Source organism: Perna viridis, chromosome 1 (genome assembly GCF_037379345.1).
Source record: "Perna viridis isolate PV_CMFRI_1.1 ecotype Kerala chromosome 1, ASM3737934v1, whole genome shotgun sequence".
Taxonomy (NCBI): domain Eukaryota; kingdom Metazoa; phylum Mollusca; class Bivalvia; order Mytilida; family Mytilidae; genus Perna; species Perna viridis.
The window spans coordinates 30,013,559-30,035,684 of NC_142445.1; the positions used below are offsets into that span (position 1 = coordinate 30,013,559).

The 22,126-nt window shown below is 31.4% G+C and overlaps 1 long non-coding RNA gene across 1 annotated transcript; it reads left to right on the forward strand.

Moving 5' to 3' along the window:
* Nucleotides 1-2,336: 2,336 nt before the first annotated feature.
* Nucleotides 2,337-6,988, forward strand: LOC148628282 (uncharacterized). Its single transcript, XR_015919336.1, has 3 exons — nt 2,337-2,805; nt 3,260-3,427; nt 6,694-6,988. It is a non-coding gene; the product is annotated as an uncharacterized LOC148628282 (long non-coding RNA).
* Nucleotides 6,989-22,126: the final 15,138 nt, after the last annotated feature.

The window sequence follows — 22,126 nt, forward strand, 5'->3', positions numbered from 1 at the left end:
CAATAATGACTGAATGTCATGGGAAGTTTAAAAGGTTTTTAGGTTAAATATATTCCCTTTTACACTATTTGGAAACTTGAAATACATCTTATTATGTCGAAAGAAAGGAAAATATTGTTTTGTATTTTAGATATTACCTTTTAATATAATATTGCCAATAATACCTTTGTATCAATTTAGAATAATTACATCAGCTTTAAGGAATTTTCAGTATTCGATTCAGATAGTTTTCACTCTAAATTTAATTCACTATCTGTGATTTTTATGGAAGCACTTGCTAAAAACATAAAACTTTCCAAAATTCTCTTCCATATCAGTGAGCTCAGCCATCTTAGCCCATTCGCCTTCTACGTCATTATCATGGATCATATCTATGAGGGAGAATGATGATAAATTGGTATTCCAGCATGCCCGGTTGTCATCCAAGCCGAGTTTAAAATCGACGTAATTGTATTGAAATAACTATTATATATGTAATAGATCATCAATTGTTTTCAAATTTTAACTTCTACAAGGTCAATAGCAATTCTAGAGGACAGATAACATGTCGATAACGCTCTCGTAAGCATAAATAATTTTACTTCTGCCCAACTGTTCCGAATCTGTGTTACTCTATTTAACGATGATTGGCATTATTGTGTTTATTGAATAAATAATTTCATTTCAGAAGTAAAACGCTTTCATATTGGATAACAACTTCTGTCAAATCATCGCTGTGACTAAATCTTGTAAGTGATTATGACGTCATCAACCGGTTTTTATGATTTACTCGTTGAATTTGTATTCTAACATTTAATTATAAGAAATCACTGTTATTTTTTTTCGGTCTATTTAATAAGTATTTGAAATAACCTCAATGCCCGTGGTGCATTTTAAAAATACTTTAAAATAACATGCTATGCGGTTTATTAAGTCTGCACCACGTGATTGAGGTTATTTCTTCATAGACCGAACATATATAACGGTTATTCCTTCATTTAAGATGATTTTTTTCGTCATCACAACAATAGAATAAAGATAAATAAAACTACAAGCAGTAAGAACGATGGAAAATTGATAACACTGCAAATATACAATTCTGTTACAATAAATAGAGATGCTAATATAAATACAAATACATTCAAAAGCACAGAAACATACAGAACGCACAGAATTGACCATACATATGTTTTTTGTGTCATATAGTTAGAAAATGATTCATTTTTAATGTTAAAATACATGTATGCGATAAGAAGTACATTGTTATTTATTGAAGTATTGCACTTGTTATCAACCTCCAAAAATATCGCTCGATATAAAGATCTCGGGCCGAATGACAAGGACATCTATACATTTTTTTAGGTTCTTGAAAATTCGTTTTTAATGAAAATCAATTCCTTTTTTGAAGTTTTCTGAAAACTTTAATTTTATTTCAGGAATAAAGTTTACAAGGAAGCATTAGACATGAAGAGAAATGTTGCCAAAGAGGTGCAAGAAGTATTTGACGGTAAGGAATTTAATTTCAGAAGTTACACAAGTTATATATTACAAACAACGATGATGTTTCAACTTAAGATTTTGGAATAGTGTTTGAAAGACACTTCACAAATGAACTCTTAATAAAACTTATTGTAAAGAGTTTTGTGCAACCGAATTATTAAGCTTTTTTTAAATTTGACTTTATCACTGTTATTCTAGGTAGTATAGATATGGTAAATTATGATATATTGATTAAGTAGAAAAAACAGTCTATATTCATTAATAGAATACATGTATTCACTTTTATTTTATATATTTTATCATTGTAAGCAACATGGGATTCCATAGAATTAGACCAGATCTACAATGTGATGATAAGAGAATCTAAAGGTATTCGATGCTTAAAAATGTTACATCACTGTACAGTTAATTTGAATTAACATTCACAAGTATTTATAACAATGAAAGCACATTTTGATATTTATACAATCGTAATATGTTCATAGTAAGTATGAATTAAATTTCTAGTATTTTTCTATACTATTGACCAAATCAGTTTTATTTGCCCTATTGAAGAAGTATGCTAGGTCCATGACTGTAGTGAAGTACAACCAAGGAGTACGGGTCCACATAAAATACGTGCAAAAGGACCAACATCCTTTCTAGTCAAGTGTAATATGGATGTAGACGGTGGACGGTATGATTCATTTTTTAGAATAAAAAAAGTATTTCAAAACTATTTTTATAAACATATTAATATTTATTGTATTTGATTGGAAATAAAAATTTTATATCCCGTATGTTATTGAATGGAGATATACAATTTCAAACTTGAAATACCTTTCCTTGAGGTATGTTTATTTTAGAGAAAAAGATAAAATATTTATGAATCATTTTTAGACGAAAAGTTTTATGCACCACAAATGATTCAATTTATCATACTAGAAATATGCAGTTAAAACATATTTTACACTTGTTAATATGATCATTTAAAAATATTTGTGTTCCAGAAGTTATAAAATTCACTTAGAAATATCACTTTTCTAAGCACATTGACCACAAGAAGGTTGAAAGTTAGGCAATATGAAAGGTAACGTTAATTTTGTTGAATAGGGAGACGGCAAAGATGGTGTTTATGTGTATTTCTTATTTTTTTCCATCTTCATGCACCTTGATATTATTTTAACACTCTTCATGGCACACAATCATTTTTTTATTCCAATATATATCTTTACTTCGTCAAGAATTAGGTTATACAACAGCGACAGGACGGATCTGTAGACTTTCAGAGGACTTGGCAAGAGTACAAAGACGGTTTTGGAAATCCAGAAGGAGAATTATGGTTAGGTAATAATACGCCGTTCTAAAAGAATCGTAGTTTACCTTTACAAAATCAATTAAGTACTCGTTCTCCTATTAGAATTATAAATATTCGTTTTATTTGAAATGTCCTTGGGGTGAGGTTTTATCTGAAGATAAATAAAACGTCGAATGGTCATAGTGTTTTCTTAGATTTTTTTTGTGATGGTTTTAACAACATAATGCAGACCCAAAGGTATACAAGAAGACTGGGTGTAAGTTAATATAAAAGGAATAAAGATATCAAAAACAATTTTAGGGCCTAAAATATGCTAACTTAATACCTTATAATTACTTATACCCAACTTTTTGCTTTTCATTTTTACAATTTTATTTTACTTCTTACAATTATCAATATCACTGACATGTTCAGTTTATTTATATTATTCAATTGAGAACAAATTGTGCACCTCTACTTGCTGATCTATTTCTTTTCTCTTAGGAGTTTAGTGCTGATCGGATCCAAAAGAAGAAACATCGTTTATCTAAATCCCTTAATCACAGTTTCAACTATATAGGTGACGTCGGTATGCAGTATATAAATTATTTGACATTGGAGATGAAGATTCGCAGTATCAGTTAACACTAGGACAATATTGTGGAACTGCAGGTATAGGCTTAAGAGGGTTACCTTACAAAAACCAGGCAGTGTGTGACACATGACACATTATGTTTTTTAAATTGTTTTTATCTATTTCATATCACTAATGCATCCTTACTAAAAGTTGAATGTTAGATTTTGAATAACTGCAATGATGCAATAATTAAAGAAAAATAAATTACATATAAAGCATTTAGATTCATTAAAAGGGAATATTATAACTCTTTGAAAGGGAACTTTTAAATTATTTGTCTGAGACATCAATTGTCGATTATTAAAATCTTTTACATTTTTTGACATACATATGGCATACACATTACAGTGGAAGAGTAATCAAGGGAACCAAGGTTATAGCGGTAATCAAAAGAATGTAATCCAGGTACAAAGACCCGACATGGAAAACAGACACACACTACAAAGAATATAAAGTAACTCAAATCATACATACAAAGTAACAAAAGTAAATGAGCAATTCGGACTCCATTAAAAACTGGGAGCATCGACCAGGTGCACCGGTAGGGTAAGCGTCCTCTGCTTTTCTAGAAATACCCGCCGAGTTCCTCATAAAAAGTCAAGTCCGGGGTAGACAAACGAGGAAAGGTAAACTATGACCCGTTGAATAAATCAGTTTTCATGGTGCTGATGGATACATCATAACGGTCCACGAGTTCATGATGACGACCATAAAACTTCTGTAGTGATGACTTCAATCTTGTAACAACATAACCCTGTTCCAGAAGCCTATTTGTTAGACTTCTAGCGCGATACAAAAAGTCTGCGTAGTTTCGGCAAGCTCTGGCATAACGTATGAGTTGTGATATGAACACTCCATACGCAGGAACCGAAGGAATGTTGCCACAGACGAAAGGAAAGTTGACAATTCTAAATGAAAAGTCATCACGTTTGTCGTAAAGTTTCGTCAATAGTTTTCCTTTACCATCGATTTCTAAGTGTAGGTCAAGATATGAGGCTGACTTCACAGTGTCTGTAGTATCCTTTATCTCAAGTTCTTTTGGGTAGATGCGATGTATCAAATCCCCGAAATTAGGATTGTTTAATACGTCATCTACATATCGGAAACTGAGATTGAAGGATCTAGCCAAACGATATTCTTTTTTTTCTGATCAAATCAGCTATAAAGTCAGCCTCATAAGAGTGAAGGAATAGGTCAGCAAGTAAAGGAGCACAATTTGTTCCCATTGGAAAGCCGACGGTTTGTTGAAAAACACGTCCACCACACTGGACAAATGTGTTGTCGATTAAAAATTCCAGCATTTTGTAAACATCTTCCTCTGTATATTTGGAAGATGATTTGGAATTATTTCTTACAAAGTATGAGGAATGTCTACCAAGAACTATATATTTGTATCTAGGTGTACCATCTTTTTTGAAAAAAAAAACAACGATGTATAATGTTTTTAAGTCGGGATTATGGAACAAATCATTACGTGGGGGAAAATATACTTCACTTAGAATGTTGAGGGACACTTTGTTTTTTCCCTAATATTCAAAATTTGGATTTCCACCATTACGACAGTAATTTTAAACCTTATTCGTTTTAAGAAAATTGTTTTTATTGGTATAGTGATTAATTTCAGGGTTTTTTATATATATATATGCCTATAATAATAAAATTAAATTTATTGAATTTTCTATAGTGGCCCTTAACATTTTTGTGGCGTATATGCTATGCCATCCTCATTATAAGAATTATCTGATTTTCTCCAGGACAGCTTCTTCTGTAAGTAAGAATAAAGGATTTAAGCGTGTGATTGAATGAAATGGCAAGAATTTTCAAAATAGCAACGCATATTTTCAGTTTACACAATGAACAAAAAAACCGGCCTCAATAAGAGGCTTCAGGCTTGTCCCAAAAATATTGATTAATCTCTTTTGTTTAAAGAAAATTTTAGGAAAATACTAAAAATTCATCTATCGTTTTTTTCTTTTTCTTTTTGTTTTCTTTTTATTTTTTTTTGTTTTGTTTAATTTTTGTGCTTTTATGTTTTTTGTTTTATTTTGTTTTATTTTGTTTTGTTTTGTTTTTTGCTTTTTTTGTTTTTGTTTTTGTTTTTGTTTGTTTGCTTTTGATAAGTTGTAAATAAAAGATTCGGGGAAACCAACTTTTATCTTTTATCGTTTCAATAGTAACTTTGCCATTTTTTTTCGAATCGTGTGATTCAGATATAAGTGTATTTCTGATTGAAAAAAGTTTACCTTGTTCAATCATGTTTATTTAGACTGTTGATAACAATAAACTGAAATAGTTAGAACAACAATGTGAAATTTAAGTGTTTTAAAAGCAACATAAGTTTACCAATAAAGGACCATTATTTGTTTAAGTTTTGTTGTGGAAATTTTATGATAAAGATCTTATTCTTATGCAGAGTAGAAATTAAGCACCAGTCATTGTAAGAATGCAAATTCTGTAATCTGTATACAATCCACAAAGGCTTCACATGTTTCGTTTTTGTTCATTATTTGCTCTATAGGTTTATATGATGAAATGTATAATTGTTCATTTTTAGGAGTTAATCCACTTTGAAAATCCACCAATATTGTATTTTAGTATAATTTACATTTCCCAGTTTTTTTCCCTTAATTATAAATTCTACGGTTAATTCTATATTTTTATCTCCTTAGAAAAAGGTTATATGAAAAGGCATATGTTAATTTATGTTTACTATAATACTTAAAACAAAATATCAAAAATAAAGATATGTAGACTTCCCAACCATTTTACCATTTTGCATGATTTTATCTAGAGTGCTGCTTAAATAAATAAATAAATATTATAGTTGTTCAGTGTAAAACAGTCAGCCTATGATTGTGGCAAAAAATACAAAGACCGTCTCTGAATTGCCTTTCGTTGATTTCCGCTGTAAATTCGAAGTATTGTTTCATTTTCACTTCAGTTTACTTTTATATTTCTGGAGTATTTAGGGACAAATATTTCACTGTATCTGTGTATAGTGTCGTTTTGGGGCCAGCAGCAGCATGCCTTGTGTTGTGAGGGTTTCTGCATTATTCATTAAAGAGCCATGGATAGACTTGAGATGACTTTATTTATTTCGGTGCGGTTGTTGTCTCTTTGACATATTCACCGTTTCCATTCTCATTATATAATAATTAGACTTACATTTGCAATGTTTAAATAGATCTTTTTTTTTTTTTGTTTTTCTTTTGTTTCAAAGCTTTAAAAATTCGAATCTTGTAAATATATCTGCAGCATGTTGGTTTTGGTCAAATTGCAATTGTGTTTAAATATATTTTAGGGGATTCTTTTGATTATCACAATGGAATGAAGTATACTACAAAGGACAGGGACAATGATCGTTACCATATAAATTGCTCAAAACATACAGGTGGAGAAGGAGGTTGGTGGTTCAGGGACTGTGACATGGCAAATTTGAACAGCCTACACACAAAAGGAAGTGGTGAGAAAGGAATAGAGTGACAAAAGGCAAAGAAAGACCACTCGATGCAGTTTTCAAGAATGATGATTCGGCGGTATTGATGTTTGTCAGAGTGTTGAAGTTCGTCGAAAATTTGATATCTAACCGTGTTTTATTGCATTGTTTTGAAATGAATTGATTTGATTTTATATGTATTTTGAATTTCGATAAAATTACAACAAACTAGAGATTTTAATTTTAGTTGAATAGTATGTAGTTAAACATATGTTGGGGTTAGATTTTAATTCTCTGAAAGCTGTCACTGAGCAAGAACTCAACAACGAACTAGCATAGAATATGTAATTTGATACACCTTTGAGTACAATACGGTAACTACTCTAAAAGAACCAAAAATACAACAATCCAGCGATAACGACCAGAAAAAAACACATGCAACAAAACAGATGAAATAACCATAATAACACGCACAAATTATCGAATCAGCAACCCTGACTTATCCCTTGATTTTCTGGAAGCACCTCCGAGATGCTTATAAATTATTAGGTCAAAGTTAAAACTAACCAGAAAAAAACTATGACAAGATATGACAGTTATAAAGTACTGCTGAATTGTAAAAAGTCTAGTACCAAAACGTTTGAATGCTAAAATCGAGTTCAGCCACTCAGCTTAACATGCAAGGCAGAAATTGTAAAGAAATGATGTACATTTATCTTTACAGACATTAGAGGTAAACATCCCCCTCTCGTTTTATTGTTATGATAAGAATATTGCACGTATTCCGAAATCAAATGGGCAGGCTCATCTCGAAAAGGGCAAAATAGAAGAATGAAATTAGAATTTCCGATTTTTTTCAAAGTAACGTTATAATACTGAATGATGTTCGATATTAAACATTTCTTTGATAGACAGCCCTGAACAAGACAAAAATAAATAACTGTGGAAGTACAAGTGTTGAGTGATCATATCGCTTTAGATTTTGTCGCTATGAGCAATAAAAAAGGTAAGATAATACAAACGTCTGTTTACAATAGAGATATTTTTGACAGAAAAAAAAAAATTCTATTTATATTTTACTTTCTTCAACTAAATTCAACAAGAATTGTACAAAACAACTCAGGAATAAACTAGCTTAACATAATTTATTATGTACAAATGCTATGATGCTGTCAATTAAAAGGAGTATAAAATACAATACTATATTTCTGTCAATACTGACATAATATATTTAATGCACCGTTTCTATGCCTGTTCCAAGTCGGGACTATTGCGATGGTGTCCTATATTTCCGGTTTTTAACCTGATATTGACATTTGTTATGCGGACATTTCTTTCAATTGTTCCCTTAGACTATTGCCCAGATTTTTTTCAGTTCAGTAATTTTGTTTATGCCCTTAATTCAAAGAAATTATCAATTGGGTGGTTGCATAAATAGCCAATGCATTTATTAATTTGAAATTTAAACATAAACAAAACAAGTAAAGAATTAAAAATGCAAACCTTTGTTTAAGAAGTTAAAAGACAAACATTATGTAAAAAAACTGAAAAGTTATATTGAAAATGTGTAAAAACAGCAAATAATAACACAAACGAAACAGATACATTATACATCATGTAATAAATCAAATCATTGATAGTTAGGCTATATATTTATTTGAACATTTCTTTTGTCAGTAAGCAGCTGTAAATAAAAGAGTTTAAAAGCGTAATCAAGGGAACCAAGGTTATAGCAGTAATCAAAAAAATGTAATCCAGGGACCAAGACCAGACATGGAAAACAGACATACACAACAAAGAACATAAAGTAACTGAAATGATACATACAAAGTAACAAAAGCAAATGAGCAACTCGGACTCCACCAAAAACTGGGAGCATGGACCAGGTGCACCGGTAGGGTAAGCGTCCTCTGCTTTTCTAGAAACACCCGCCGAGTTGCTCATGTAAGTCAAGTCGGGGTATACAACGGAAAACTATGACCCATTGAATAAATCAACGGATAAGTTGAGATATGAACACTCCGTACGCAGGTGCCGAAGGGATATTGCCACAGATGAAAGGAAAGTTGACAATTCTGAATGAAAAGTCATCACGTTTGTCGTAAAGTTTGTTAAATAGATTTCCTTTACCATCGATTTCTACGTGTATGTCAAGATATGAGGCTGACTTCACAGTGTCTGTAGTATACTTTAAAAACACATTTTTGTAGAAAGGTTGCAAATTTGTATTACTGTTTAATCGAAAAATTGTCTCCACCTACAAATACACATATCTACAATTTAATTTCGTATCTTTGATATGAAAGACAACCTAATCAATAAAATTATGACCGTTTCCAGTTGAGATGACTAAGAAAGACTAGTTAATGTGCGTTCGGTTTAATTTGGAATGAGTATAACGTCTATTAAACATGTGTATGTTTAGATTCTTGCTCGCTCTGAAACTGTTATTTAGACTCTTTGTTACTGTCATTACGTAGGTGAGAAAAGCCGAAGTAACTTGTTTACGGCACGGCAAAAATGTATTCCCACAATTGTTATAGAACCGAAATAATTTAAAATATAACTCGCATTTAAAATTCAGCTGCTTTTGGGATGTAAATAACAACTTGACAGATTGAAGTGTAAATTGGCTTGAGTGTTTGAGAGGATATCCTGCACAAAATTTGCGTTTAGATTTTTGATTCGTTAAAAACATGTCCGCAATGTTTACTTATTGAGCATGTAACTAAATCCGCTTATTGAAGGGAATATTTCAAAAACTATGAGGGTTAAAAAAAATTAGATGACCTTCCTTCTTCTGCTTGAGGAGATTTACGTGAAAATGTAAGTAAACCAAGTGGTCGATTCCAGCTCCCTTGAGCCTTAAGTTTGATTTCACTGAGTTTTAAATGTATCTTCTGTACATTCATTTTTTGATATCGTTTTATTTTCTATTTTGTTATAAGGATGATGAAGAGAAAGTTATTCTAGAAATGCGTTTAAAGCATTATGAAATGTGCATTATTGTATTAGATATGTATTCTTGTACTGAAAAAGAAATCAGAATGCTTTAATTTGACCCCTTCCTATCCATACCCCAAAAACAACAAAAACAAAACTAAAACAAAAAACATTCGACAAAAGTAAATACGCTCTATCGTCTATGACATTCTTAGTTCCGCAAAGATTAAGTGAGTTTTTTCCTAAAGGGGGGGGGGGGGGGCGATGAGAGCAGATCTACACTAAGCTTCGGTATTTAACATGAACTTCTTTCATATACTAGTAACTAAACCAGTGGAACAAAATGAACCATCCCTAAATTATTTAAAAACAATACCGAAACACTACCTTAGTGTCGGATCAAACAAACAATACTGATGCGTGGATAATTGGTGTCAGTTTTAATAAAAAGATTTTCAAGCCATAAGTTAGTCCAATTGGCGTTTACGCGTTTGACCCTTGTTCAATATAAAACTCGACTAAGAAACCTCGAAAACATTCGCTTGAATGTTATGGATATCTTGGGTAAATCAATATGACCTCATGATGTATGTTGGATTTATGCATCTTATAACAAAAAATGCATCTACCATATATATTGTCAATTTATATGAAAAACTATGAAACACTAATAGAGACATGCAGAGGAAGGTTTTCAGCGCACACAATAATATATTTTCTTAATATTTTCTATCAGGGCTCCGTATAAAAAAACACATTTTAACAATAACTTTCTACATTTTAGTAGAATATGTCTTTGATTATAAAATCATTTTTTATTATCAAAAGCAAAACACTTTACGTATTGAAGCAAACACTTAAAGCAAAAACAAAGGGATAAAATAAGTGTATCCTGAGCTACATTCTTTAAAATATGTCACTAACCGCAACTACGTTTTGAAAATATACATCTCCCAACCATCACTGTCACATAAAGAGAGGGCAATTAAAGTTGTGTTTGTAAAGCAGGCAACAAAAATCTATTGTTACAAAAACAAATGTTCTGCTCATTTTCAGCTGTTCTGACAGTCACTGTGTACATGTTTGTAAATGCACGATCGGATGACAAACACGTCAATGGCAACTTTATGCAAGGAAATGACGCTTTTCTTCCTTTAAGGAAAACAAGATTTTCTTATTTGTAAAAATAGAGTTATGATACATTCAACCAAATAAAACAAAATTGAAACCTGTGATATCAATTCAATATCTGATTAGGTTCTTTCGTATTAATTTTAAGTAATGATATACATTACCAAAATTTCATGTCAATTCATTTCTCTGGATTCGAGGGCAACGCAAGATAAAAAAAGTTCTATGTTAGTGACATAAAATAATGCTGAATGTGATATACAAAATATGAATATCTAGTTTGTATACTTTTTCATGGCATATCAGTAATGAATTATAACATTCTGTTGGTTTGACGATGATCAGCTGATGTTTAGAAATCAAAAATATTAAATGTTACAGGTCCGATTATCTGGTATTTACAGTCAATACCAAAATTCAGACCGCTACGTATTGGTGAGTAATTCCCATTGTGAAGTTTGACATATTAATGTATGGTTCTTCAACGAAATAAACAGGAAAGCAAATGATAGAAAGGGCTATATTATAAAATATGAAATATGGACTTCTGTTGGATTGCGTTATGCACCAGAAAAATGGTATTTCGCCTTGCTAACGGCTTTATTTTGTGAATATGATTCGTGATATACATTTTCTGGTTTTTGAGATAAATTGAGTTGAGACCCATGTTAATAATGCTTAATTCCAACATCTTAATTAAAAACATCTTTTTTTATTTGTTCTATAATTATTATGAAAAGATATCTATTTTCGTTGTTCTAACTTGCTTACACTACATTTATATCTCCTCGTAATGTCGTCGGGCAAACAGTCTTCAGATAATCACTTATGCATACATTTAATTGGTAACTAGGTATAAAATCCATAAAGATTGAAATTCCTCCTCGCTTTAAACAAATGTAATGTGTGTTTAGGTTGATGACCACATTTATGATGATCACATCAACACACTGTTTTGTTTGTCTGAAACCAACCATGTTTTCTTGTTTAAAAGCAGAAATTGCAGTACATCCGATCTTATAACAGGTTTACACTAAATTCAAATATTTTGTTTGCGTCACAACCTTAAGTTATCAATAAAATATCTACAATTCTTTATAATTTATTTTTAAAACGCCTAATTCAAATCAAAACTAAAAAACGGGGATTTTATTTTAGCGATAAAATAGTCAAATCAAATCAAATCACCGAAATTCAATTTTAGGTAAAAACATCTTTTCCTTCGGACATCATACCGATCGCTTATAAAGTATCACAAGCTAAACAGTGTAATGAATTTGACAAATTTGCACCTGTCAAGATGGTATGACTTTGCCGAAACAATGACAGAATGAGAGTAATACTTAGTTATTTGTTAGCATTTAAAAAAAAGGACAAAAATGTTGATGCTTTAGTCATCTCAATAAGAGTAAAAATAGATATTACAATACCAGAGCAGCTGGTACCGCAATGGTCCTGACTTGTTACAGCATACTTGATACTCAATTCATAAAAGCATAACGAATGACAAGCAAGACAACACTTATTCGAGAATATAATAGTTGTCAAACTTGATGTTGAAATCAATAGGAGAGTAAATTGGTAGTATAGTAGTTATCCTTCAAAGATTATTTAAGTTAAGTCAGTTATTTAGTAATGCTGAAGTTAAGTCACAAATATGTAAATGATTATTGTTTTCCAACGAAACACCAGATGACTACAAGTTCATTGTAAAGTTTTCTGTGATTTGAAACTGACAGCATCATTAATAGCGATTTCTGTTTTGTTATGTCTGAGTTGCATCATGTGAACAGTTAAAAAAAAGTTATTATGACATCTAATATTATGAGGTAAGCGTTACATTCTATAGGAGCTTTAAGTCAATTTTTATATTATTTCATTCGGTATCTTAACCAAAATCATATACAAACCAAACCCGCCAGATAGTCTTACGGTATTGGGCTTGATTTGAATGCTGGAGTGGCGTGTTGGTTACTTCTCTTGTCTACCCCAGACGTGACATTTTATGAGCTCACTGTACCGGTCGACCTGGTCAATAATCCTCGTGGCGAAAAAACAATTGTGAATAATAAAAAAAGTCTAATAAAATCAACGAAATTCAAGTTTAGATATTTTTTTTTATTTGTTCAACAAAACGCGGAGTCATGATAGCTCATTTACTTTTATTTCTATGTTGCGTGCTATTTTGGTAATTCATAGTTTCTTTTGTGTCTTTATTTTCTCTATCCGGTCTTTGTCATTGGAGTGCATTTTCTTATTACCGCTGAATTTGTGGCCTTTTTAATTACTTTTGGCCATATTTTATTTTTTGAATCTCTTACTTTAAGACCCCAAGACATGTATAGGGTTATCTTAAGGGGAGTTATATACTTCCCTTCAGTACGATAACCATTGATATAATAAAAACATCATTCAACAAACATATCTTAAACAGTTTAGACTCGTTCAGAGAGAAAAAAAAACCTATAAAATAAATTACATTGTGCAGTATTGTTCTATTGTCTTGTTGATCGAAGTATTAAAACAGATATATTTTAAAATCAGACAGATTATAAATAGTTAAACTCAAGCCAAAAAGTTCTGAGTTAATTTTACTCAAGAGCAAAACATTGGGAAAGAATATCACGATTTCATTTATATAGTATGTTTTTTCCCAATAAATAGGTAATGTGATAAATATTTTTCAGAACAGAACAGTTGGTGAATTGATGAATAGACTTGACGGTATGAAGCTACATAAGAATGTTTCCGCATAGCGGATAATTTATGCGAGGTTCAAATTATCGTTTTATTCGCCATGATCAATAAATCGCAAAAAGAAAAGCTTGTCGATGTATCACATTTATCTCTTTTAGGCCGTATCTATGCGCGCATAGAAAAGAGACTGTGAAAATAAAATTTAATGCATTTATTCTGAGCTAACCCTGAAAATTTGCCAACCGCAAAAATCATTTGCTTTACAGTAAATCAAACTTTAAATAATGTAAATTTAATACGATTTAATAAAGATTTACTTATGTGCCTATTATTATGTGGTGATATGAATAAAAAATGATAACAAAAAGTGCAATGTAAAATAATGTTTGTTAGCATTTTTCTAGATAAAATAACATATTTAACAATGCTTTCACATTTTTTAAATGTTGTGGTATTGTATTTTTTTCTCTAAATTGTTCTAATTAGATAATGACCACAAAACAACTAATTATCATCGAGTGTAATTGTAATGCTAATAATGAGATACATTGTAATTTTAAGATTGGAAAGAGAAAACTATCAAAATATGATTGCGTGTGCCGAAGAACGATATAATTGTATCAGCACACGAGTTCAATTTTCAAACGGTCTCGGCACGTGTTATTACATTTTGGTTATTCGCAATAACCTAGTAATTATCATGCCTTTTACATGAATTGTTTCCAAAATATATTGCTACTTTTTAACATAAGTTTTAATTTTGTTATGATCGGCAGAGTTGTGGTATGTTGGTGGGAAAAAAGTTCTAGAGTGAATTTACTAAATGTATTTTACAGTGTCAAAATTCCATAAATCTTGATGATAAAGTTTTATGTATTTATATCATATTTAATTTTAGGGTCATGTCTTGCAATAAACTCAGATACAAATACTAACCAGTGGTTGATGCACTTGTCACAATATTTGAACCGTAAGTAAAATATTTCCTACACAGGTACAATTTATTTTTCCGACGCAGTCGGTATAGTTTCGCTTTTTACCCTTTGACTTTAAAGACGCTACTCCATGGAAACGCAAATCACCTGTTCACATTTCTGTTTCCAAACTGGCTAAATACTGATAACTTAGTGGCGCTCGAAAAAAATGTATCGAAAATGTGTGCCATGTGTTTTTTTCTTGAATGAAATGTAGAATATTGGAAGTAAAAAAAGAACAAGAATTTACTGCGTCGGCTATCATTTTTTTAAAGGTAGTACTTGTTATAACATAGTATTATCAAAATGCTTGTGTTATTATTGTTTTGCGGTAAAGTTTCACTTCTATTGTAACTAAGGCAAATGCAGAATTGAGAATCGCTTTTTGGGAATAATGGTGTGGAATAAGGTTTTCTAAAAACAACAAAAACAAACAAAAAACAAAAAACAAAAAACAAAAATCATACATTTAAATTTTAAATAATTTAAAAGTTTAAAATTTAATTGAAAAATGTAATAATGTAAGATGGAAAATGCTTTCGAGCTTTAATTGAAAATAGGGATTTTCTTTGGGGAGATTCAGGAGGAATATTCTATGGGAAACATTGTGCTCGAAAATGGGAAGTTATACCATGGAGGAGCTGTGCATAAAATCCGACCTTTGTGTTTATATTGAAACGTCGACAGTGACAGCGTATTAGCCTATGTTTAACCCGACTTTCATTATGCAACTCTATTTGTCTTATTGATGTAAATAGTTAAAAAAAACAATATTACATATATACGCTGGAAGAGCTCAATAAATCATTTAAACATATTTTATTTAAAATTTGCAAACAGAAAAAAATGATTCAAATTTATACAGTAAATGGCAATTGGTAAATCACTTTTCCAGTAACTATTGAGGCGTGTCAAACAAAAGGTAATAATTCACACATGCCTAAAATCTAACTACCAGTAAATTTGCCCCAAAATTAAATTGTCCCAGAATAGATTTTATTAATATATTTACTGATTCAATACATATAAAATAAAATGATTCCCAACTGTTGGGATAGAATTATAAGGATTAAACAGCTATTTTCAGTCGTTCATGCATGTATGAACGGATCTCTCCACCCCAAACATTACATTTTGGGACTCAGTTTACCTTTTTGTAATATTAAGTACTCTTTTATTTTACATTTTAAAAAGGACACATTATGAAAGCACTAAGACAGGTAACAAACAAAAAGTATTTTGTAAATGTTAACTGGCCTACTTTAGATAGGTTAACTTTTCATGAACCACAATGTCGTTCATGAACAAGTATTATGTGAACCAAAGGTGTTTATTCAATCGCATGAAGAACATTTAAGTATTACTCTGTTTAAGAATCAGGCAAAGTGTAACTAAAAATCTGACATTTTTTTTTCGCTCATGAATTCTGATTTATTTTAAACAAATACGGCTCAAATGAGGAAAATTATTGTTGGGAGGACTGGAATGATGCACCTAATTTTATGTTTCACAATGTCGATTATGTATTTTTCTGAGAGAATTTAAATATCTTAACAAATATCAAAACGTTATTTACACATGTTCTGATCATTTTTAAAACTGTAGGTGATCCAACAACAAGACGGTTCTGTGGATTGATTTCAAGAGAACCTGACAGAAATACAAAGATGGATTCGACGATCTTAACGGAGACAATTTTGGCTAGGTAGATAATACAAAAATACCAATCATATTAATTTCAAGTTTTGGTATGCTAAACACATGTTTTAAGGAGTAACCGCTCCTCATTAGAATCAAATATGTATAGAAACATCTACATCCTAATATTAAATGCATACACGACGTACTCACAACCAAAACAATCGAAATAGGAAACCGAATCTACCACCGAGAGGTTTTACCATGTGCAAGACAAGGTATAGGGTTTGTATGTCTCGTTCTGGTTTCAGTTTCCTTTCCGGAACTTCTGATGTAGAACGTATTGAAATCCAAAGACCGATCTGCATTTTATTGTATACTTCCGCGAAAACGAAACGCTACAATCACAATGCAAAATTTTCTATTATATGCTTTTCTTAACATTTTTATTATGTAGAACTAGATATTTGTCATTTTTATCAGTATTTTTACACACAAAAACATTTTGCTTTTAATATTGAACCCATTGATGTGTTAATGACGAATCTCCATGTATTTGAATGGTAGACGAAGACCCATTCTCATAAAATCACAGAGTCACGTGAGGAGACTTACATACCATATACAGCCTCAGTGTTTAAGGTATTTTGAAATTTGTTACACTGCTAAACATCAATGTATTAAAGCTGGGATTGATATTCCTTTAACTATGAAGACAATCACACACTATTATTGGTTAGCTCAGATATGAACGATTCTTTATAATGAATTGAAAAAAAGGAATACTCTTGTATCAAAATTTGTAAAGCTTATCATACTTACGAATAGATCAATTTTCTTCAGGACAAGGCATTTGTAAAGTATCAGTCGATTTACTTCTTATTTTATAACGTTTTTGTTTATATAATTAGGTAACGACAAAAAAAAAAAAAACAACAAAATTACAGACAGCGCAAGATATGAACTACGGATTGACATCAAGAGCTGGGAAGGAGAAAGTTGGTATGCTGTTTATAAAACGTTCATAGTAAAGGATGAAAGTTCCAAATACCGGTTGACGGTTGACGGTTAGAGGTATTTTGTGACTGTGCGAAAGTTTCATTTTTGTTTGTTTTGTTTGTTTGTTTGTTTCTTTTTATGTTAAATTAGTAAAATTTAATGTATTTATTGACTTTTTAAACACAGACTGGTAAGATATTGAATCGTGACAATCACGGGGAAGAGCACACGTTCTGTCTCTCCACGAAGGGCAGTGGGAAAAAAAGGTATTGAGTAGACAAAAGCGAAGAAAATGTATTCCATGATGTTTTCCCGGACGATGATACGAAGATATTGAAGTTATTTACTTATTTATATTAGTTTTATGTGATTGTATACTATAATCCTTTGCTTGTATTTAGATTTAAAAAAAAACGTCATATGTTCTACCTATTTGTAAGAGTAATTTTTGGTATTATATGGAATACTAAACAAATTAAAAAAAATAAACAAAGGCTTTGTGTTTAAGTATACATACGCTACATTTACAGTTAATCAAAACGTATCTCTTAAAGACAAGTCTTTATTATCATTCTATATAATGCATAAGTTAACATAGAAAAAAGTGAAGAATGCATGCAGTAAAAATGTAAAAATCCCTGTTGATATTGGCAAACCCCTTTTACTTTAATTACAGCCCTGCTATATATGAGATTCAAGTTAAACGCAGGTATAAATTGAAATTAGAATCAAACCAATATACAATTGTATGAGGTTGAAATCAAAACACCCTTCAATACCTACATGGAATATTATTTTATTTGTTTTACATCACTTAAAGGAACTAATGGCATACATTTCCAATGCAGCCATTAACAAATTACTCTGTTATCGTTATTGATTACCAAGTCTGACGCATTATACATTTAACATCAAATCAAAAAGTTGCCATTACTTATCTATATACAATTCAATAATGAATTATCACTAATAGGGGTAAATTGCGGATTCCATGGGTGACAAAACAGTTTTTGACAGTCAATATACCGACACAAGTTCACAGGAGAAGAAAGAAAAAAACAAAGGAAAATATAAAACACACAAAAAGACGAGAAGAACGAACCCCACAAACAACAGAAGCATTTAAAGTATTTCATATGCAAATTTGGAACACAGAACAAAAAAAATATTTCTTGCACATTGAAGTATGTTATTTAAACGGAGTTTTGTAATTAGAATTTGGGTAATGTGTGTTGCCTGTTCCGCCTACTCGCGGTCTTTGAAGGAAATACCCTAGGAATGATATGAATCTGTTTCACTTCGTGGTTTCTTGAACAGAGTGTTTAAAAGTTTTTCAACGATGAAAAAGACAGCTAAGTGTTGATATAATTTCACATAAACCTTAAGTAAAGGTAAGCTAAAATTAGTTAGGACGTGAACTTAAACTGGATAAGACGTATCTTTCTTCTCATAGAAGTATTAGGCGGAAACAATATGACTGTCATGGACATAATACAAAACTAGTCATTCTGCACTCTTTAAAGTGTCAGAATGAATGACATCTTTTCATGTGATAAGGGGATAACTATTTTTATTTTCCCACTTTTAATACTCAAATAAGATACATTCACATTTTGGTCAGATACAATGATACGATACTGTATCTATTAACCTTTTATAATGTCTTCATTCATTCGAGAAACATGTTCTTTTATGCTTCCAAATTTGTTCACATTCTAACTTCCATTAGAAATACATGAATGAAGTACATTGCAATAGAAATTTTCGAGACCAGGAAGACTTTCTGATATAACTGGTGACGAAATAAGGCTTTAAGTTTTAAACTTCCATTTTGAATTTTACGTATAAAAATTCTCTTTGTATGATCTAACAAAATAAAACAAAACTGTACACAAAATTCGATAAGAGTTGTTAATGAAATATGTATTTTATTAATGTTATCAATCAAGAATCTTAAGTACAGTTTCCATGTATATATTGTACCTTATGTTATGTGCATTTGTTTTAATAGACAGTTGTTCTTTTTGGTCAGGAGATTTGTTTTGAATTTGCAGTTTATGTTTAATTGATCATATTTCCAAATAACTTTACCACGCAATCCAAATGCATGTGTTTGCAGATAGGCCCACAGAGCAAGTAAACAACAAGAATTTGCCTGTAACTTTATATCAATATTTGGAATTAGAGAAGGATAGTATACGTAAGTTTTCTCTAGTTTGCACGAATCAAATCTCTCAAAACCCTTTAGAAATGTATTTTTATGTTAATGAACTTTCTTATTACTCGACTAAGGCTCACTATATTATTCCAAATGTGATTTGATTGAAAACCATGGCTAAAATATTGATAGTTTTCTTTGTATTCATACAATCAATTCTCGACAAAACCAATTATGTGACCTCACAAAAAAATAGAAAGTGGATTGAAGGTAAAACGTATTTTTAAAATATAGCAGCAAATAGCAATTAAATAAGCCTTATTTGATTCCTAAAAACGATTTTTATCAATATTAACTTCAGACACTGCCAATAGTAAATCCATGAATACATACGCCGGTGCACCTGGTCCATGCTCCCAGTTTTTAGTGGAGTCCGAGTTGCTCATTTACTTTTGTTACTTTGTATGTATGACTTTAGTTACTTTATGTTCCTCATAATAAGTCAAGTCCGGTGTAGACAAAAGAGGAAAGGAAAACTATGACACGTTGAACAAATCAGTTTTAATGGCGAAGACGGTTATACCGTAACGATCCACGAGTTCACTATGACGACAATAAATTCTGTTGTGATGACTTAACCCTGTTCAAGAAGCCTATTTGCCAGAATAATATCGCGTTACAAAAAATCTGTGTAGATTTGGCAAGCTCTGGCATAACGTATGATTTGTGTCACACGCAGGTGCTGAAGGGATGTTGCTACAGATGATAGGAAACTTGACAATTCTGAATGAAAAGTTTGTCGTAAAGTTTGGTCAATAGTTTTCCTTTACCATCGATTTCTAAGTGTAGGTCAAGATATGATGCTGACTTCGCAGTGTCTGAAGTATCCTTCATCGCAAGTTCTTTCGGGGTAAATGCGATGTATCAAATACCAAAAATTAGGATTGTTTAAAGATAATACGTCATCTACAGTGTAAGAAACTGACACGATTTCATGACGATTGGTTTGTTTTTTTTTTATGAATTTTGTTTAATCCGTAACTGTAGTGAAGATCTATCAATCTGACACTGTACTTTTACTAAAGAAAGTCTCAAAGAATTTGAAATGACCAGATTTTGGTCTCTGCGTTATTGGAGAAAGTTTTCATTAGAATTTTAGAAATGATGTTCCTGTGCCTGAAATATTAATTTGCACTCATGTGATATATGCAGTCAAATCACACTATCAATAATTGTGGTAATGTTTTACAATGTTGAACCCACTGCATGGCTTGTTTGCATCTGTTCTGATCTCTGTCCCTTATTGTTTTGCTTTACTTAAGGAAATGACAAGATTCATCAAAAACAATCAGTGGACGGTATGAGGTATTGTAGGACATACGGGATTGAAGTTGCCACTGGCATGTTTTGTACATTATATTAATCTAGGACAATTAGATATATCAGCTTCTCATAAAAAAACTAAAACTAAAGTGGCAACACGGATATTTGTGTTTTTTAAACATAAGCACTGGATTTAGGTTGGATAGTTGTATATGGGTAAAGGTCAAACAATAGAGCTCAACTGACAAGAGTAATCAAGGAAACCAAGGTTATAGTGGTAATCAAAAGAATGCAATCCAAGGACAAAGACCAGACATGGAAAACATACATACACAACAAAGAACATATAGTAAAATCATACATACAACGTAACAAAAATAAATGATCAACTCGGACTCCACTAAAAACTGGGAGCATGGACCAGGTGCACCGGTAGGTTAAGCGTCCTCTACTTTTCTAGAAACACACGCCAATTTGTTCATAAAAAAGTCAAGTCCGTGGTAGACAAACGAGGAAAGGAAAACTATGACCCGTTGAATAAATCAGTTTTCATTGTGCAGATAGATATACCATAACGATCCAGGAGTTCATGATGACAACCATTAAACTTCTGTAGCGATGGCTTCAATCTTGTACCAACATAACTCTGTTCCAGAAGCCTTTTTGTCAGATTTCTAGCGCGATACAAAAAGTCTGCGTAGTTTCGGCAAGCTCTGGCATACCGCATGTGATATGAACATTCCATACACAGGTGCTGAAGGGATGTTGCCACAAATGAAAGGAAAGTTGACAATTCTGAATGACAAGTCATCACGTTTGTCGTAAATTTTTCCTTTACCATCGACTTCTAAGTGTAGGTCAAGATATGAGGCTGACTTCACAGTGTCTGCGCTATCCTTTATCTCAAGTTTTTTTTGGGGTAGAATCCCCGAAATTAGGATTGTTTAAAGATAATGCGTAATCTATATAGCGGAAACTGAGATTAAAGGATCTAGCCAAAGGATATTCTTTCTTTCTGTTAAGATCTGCTATAAAGTCAAGAATTGATATATACAAACAAAACAGTAATTTATTTATCAATAATGAGGCAGTATTCTAAAACACGGAGTAAATAAAGACTTTGATGGAGTTTGTTACCTACAATTAGCCTGAATCTCATTGTATTTGACATTTTAGAAAGAAATAATTTAGTTTACAAAGAAATTCAAATGCCTTGAAGTTTATCATATGAGTTTATTGGATGAAGATACAAAGTTTGGCAGTTACCCTTAGTTCAACATGATGAGTTTTAAAGATATATCACAAAGATGACTTAGTTGACAAGTTTTTCAACTCTTTAATGTCTAGAAGCCTACTTAAAAAGAGACGATTTTGATTGACTATTGGTAATTTTCTATTCCCAGATGGTGATATACCGGGAGCACCCTCCTACGGT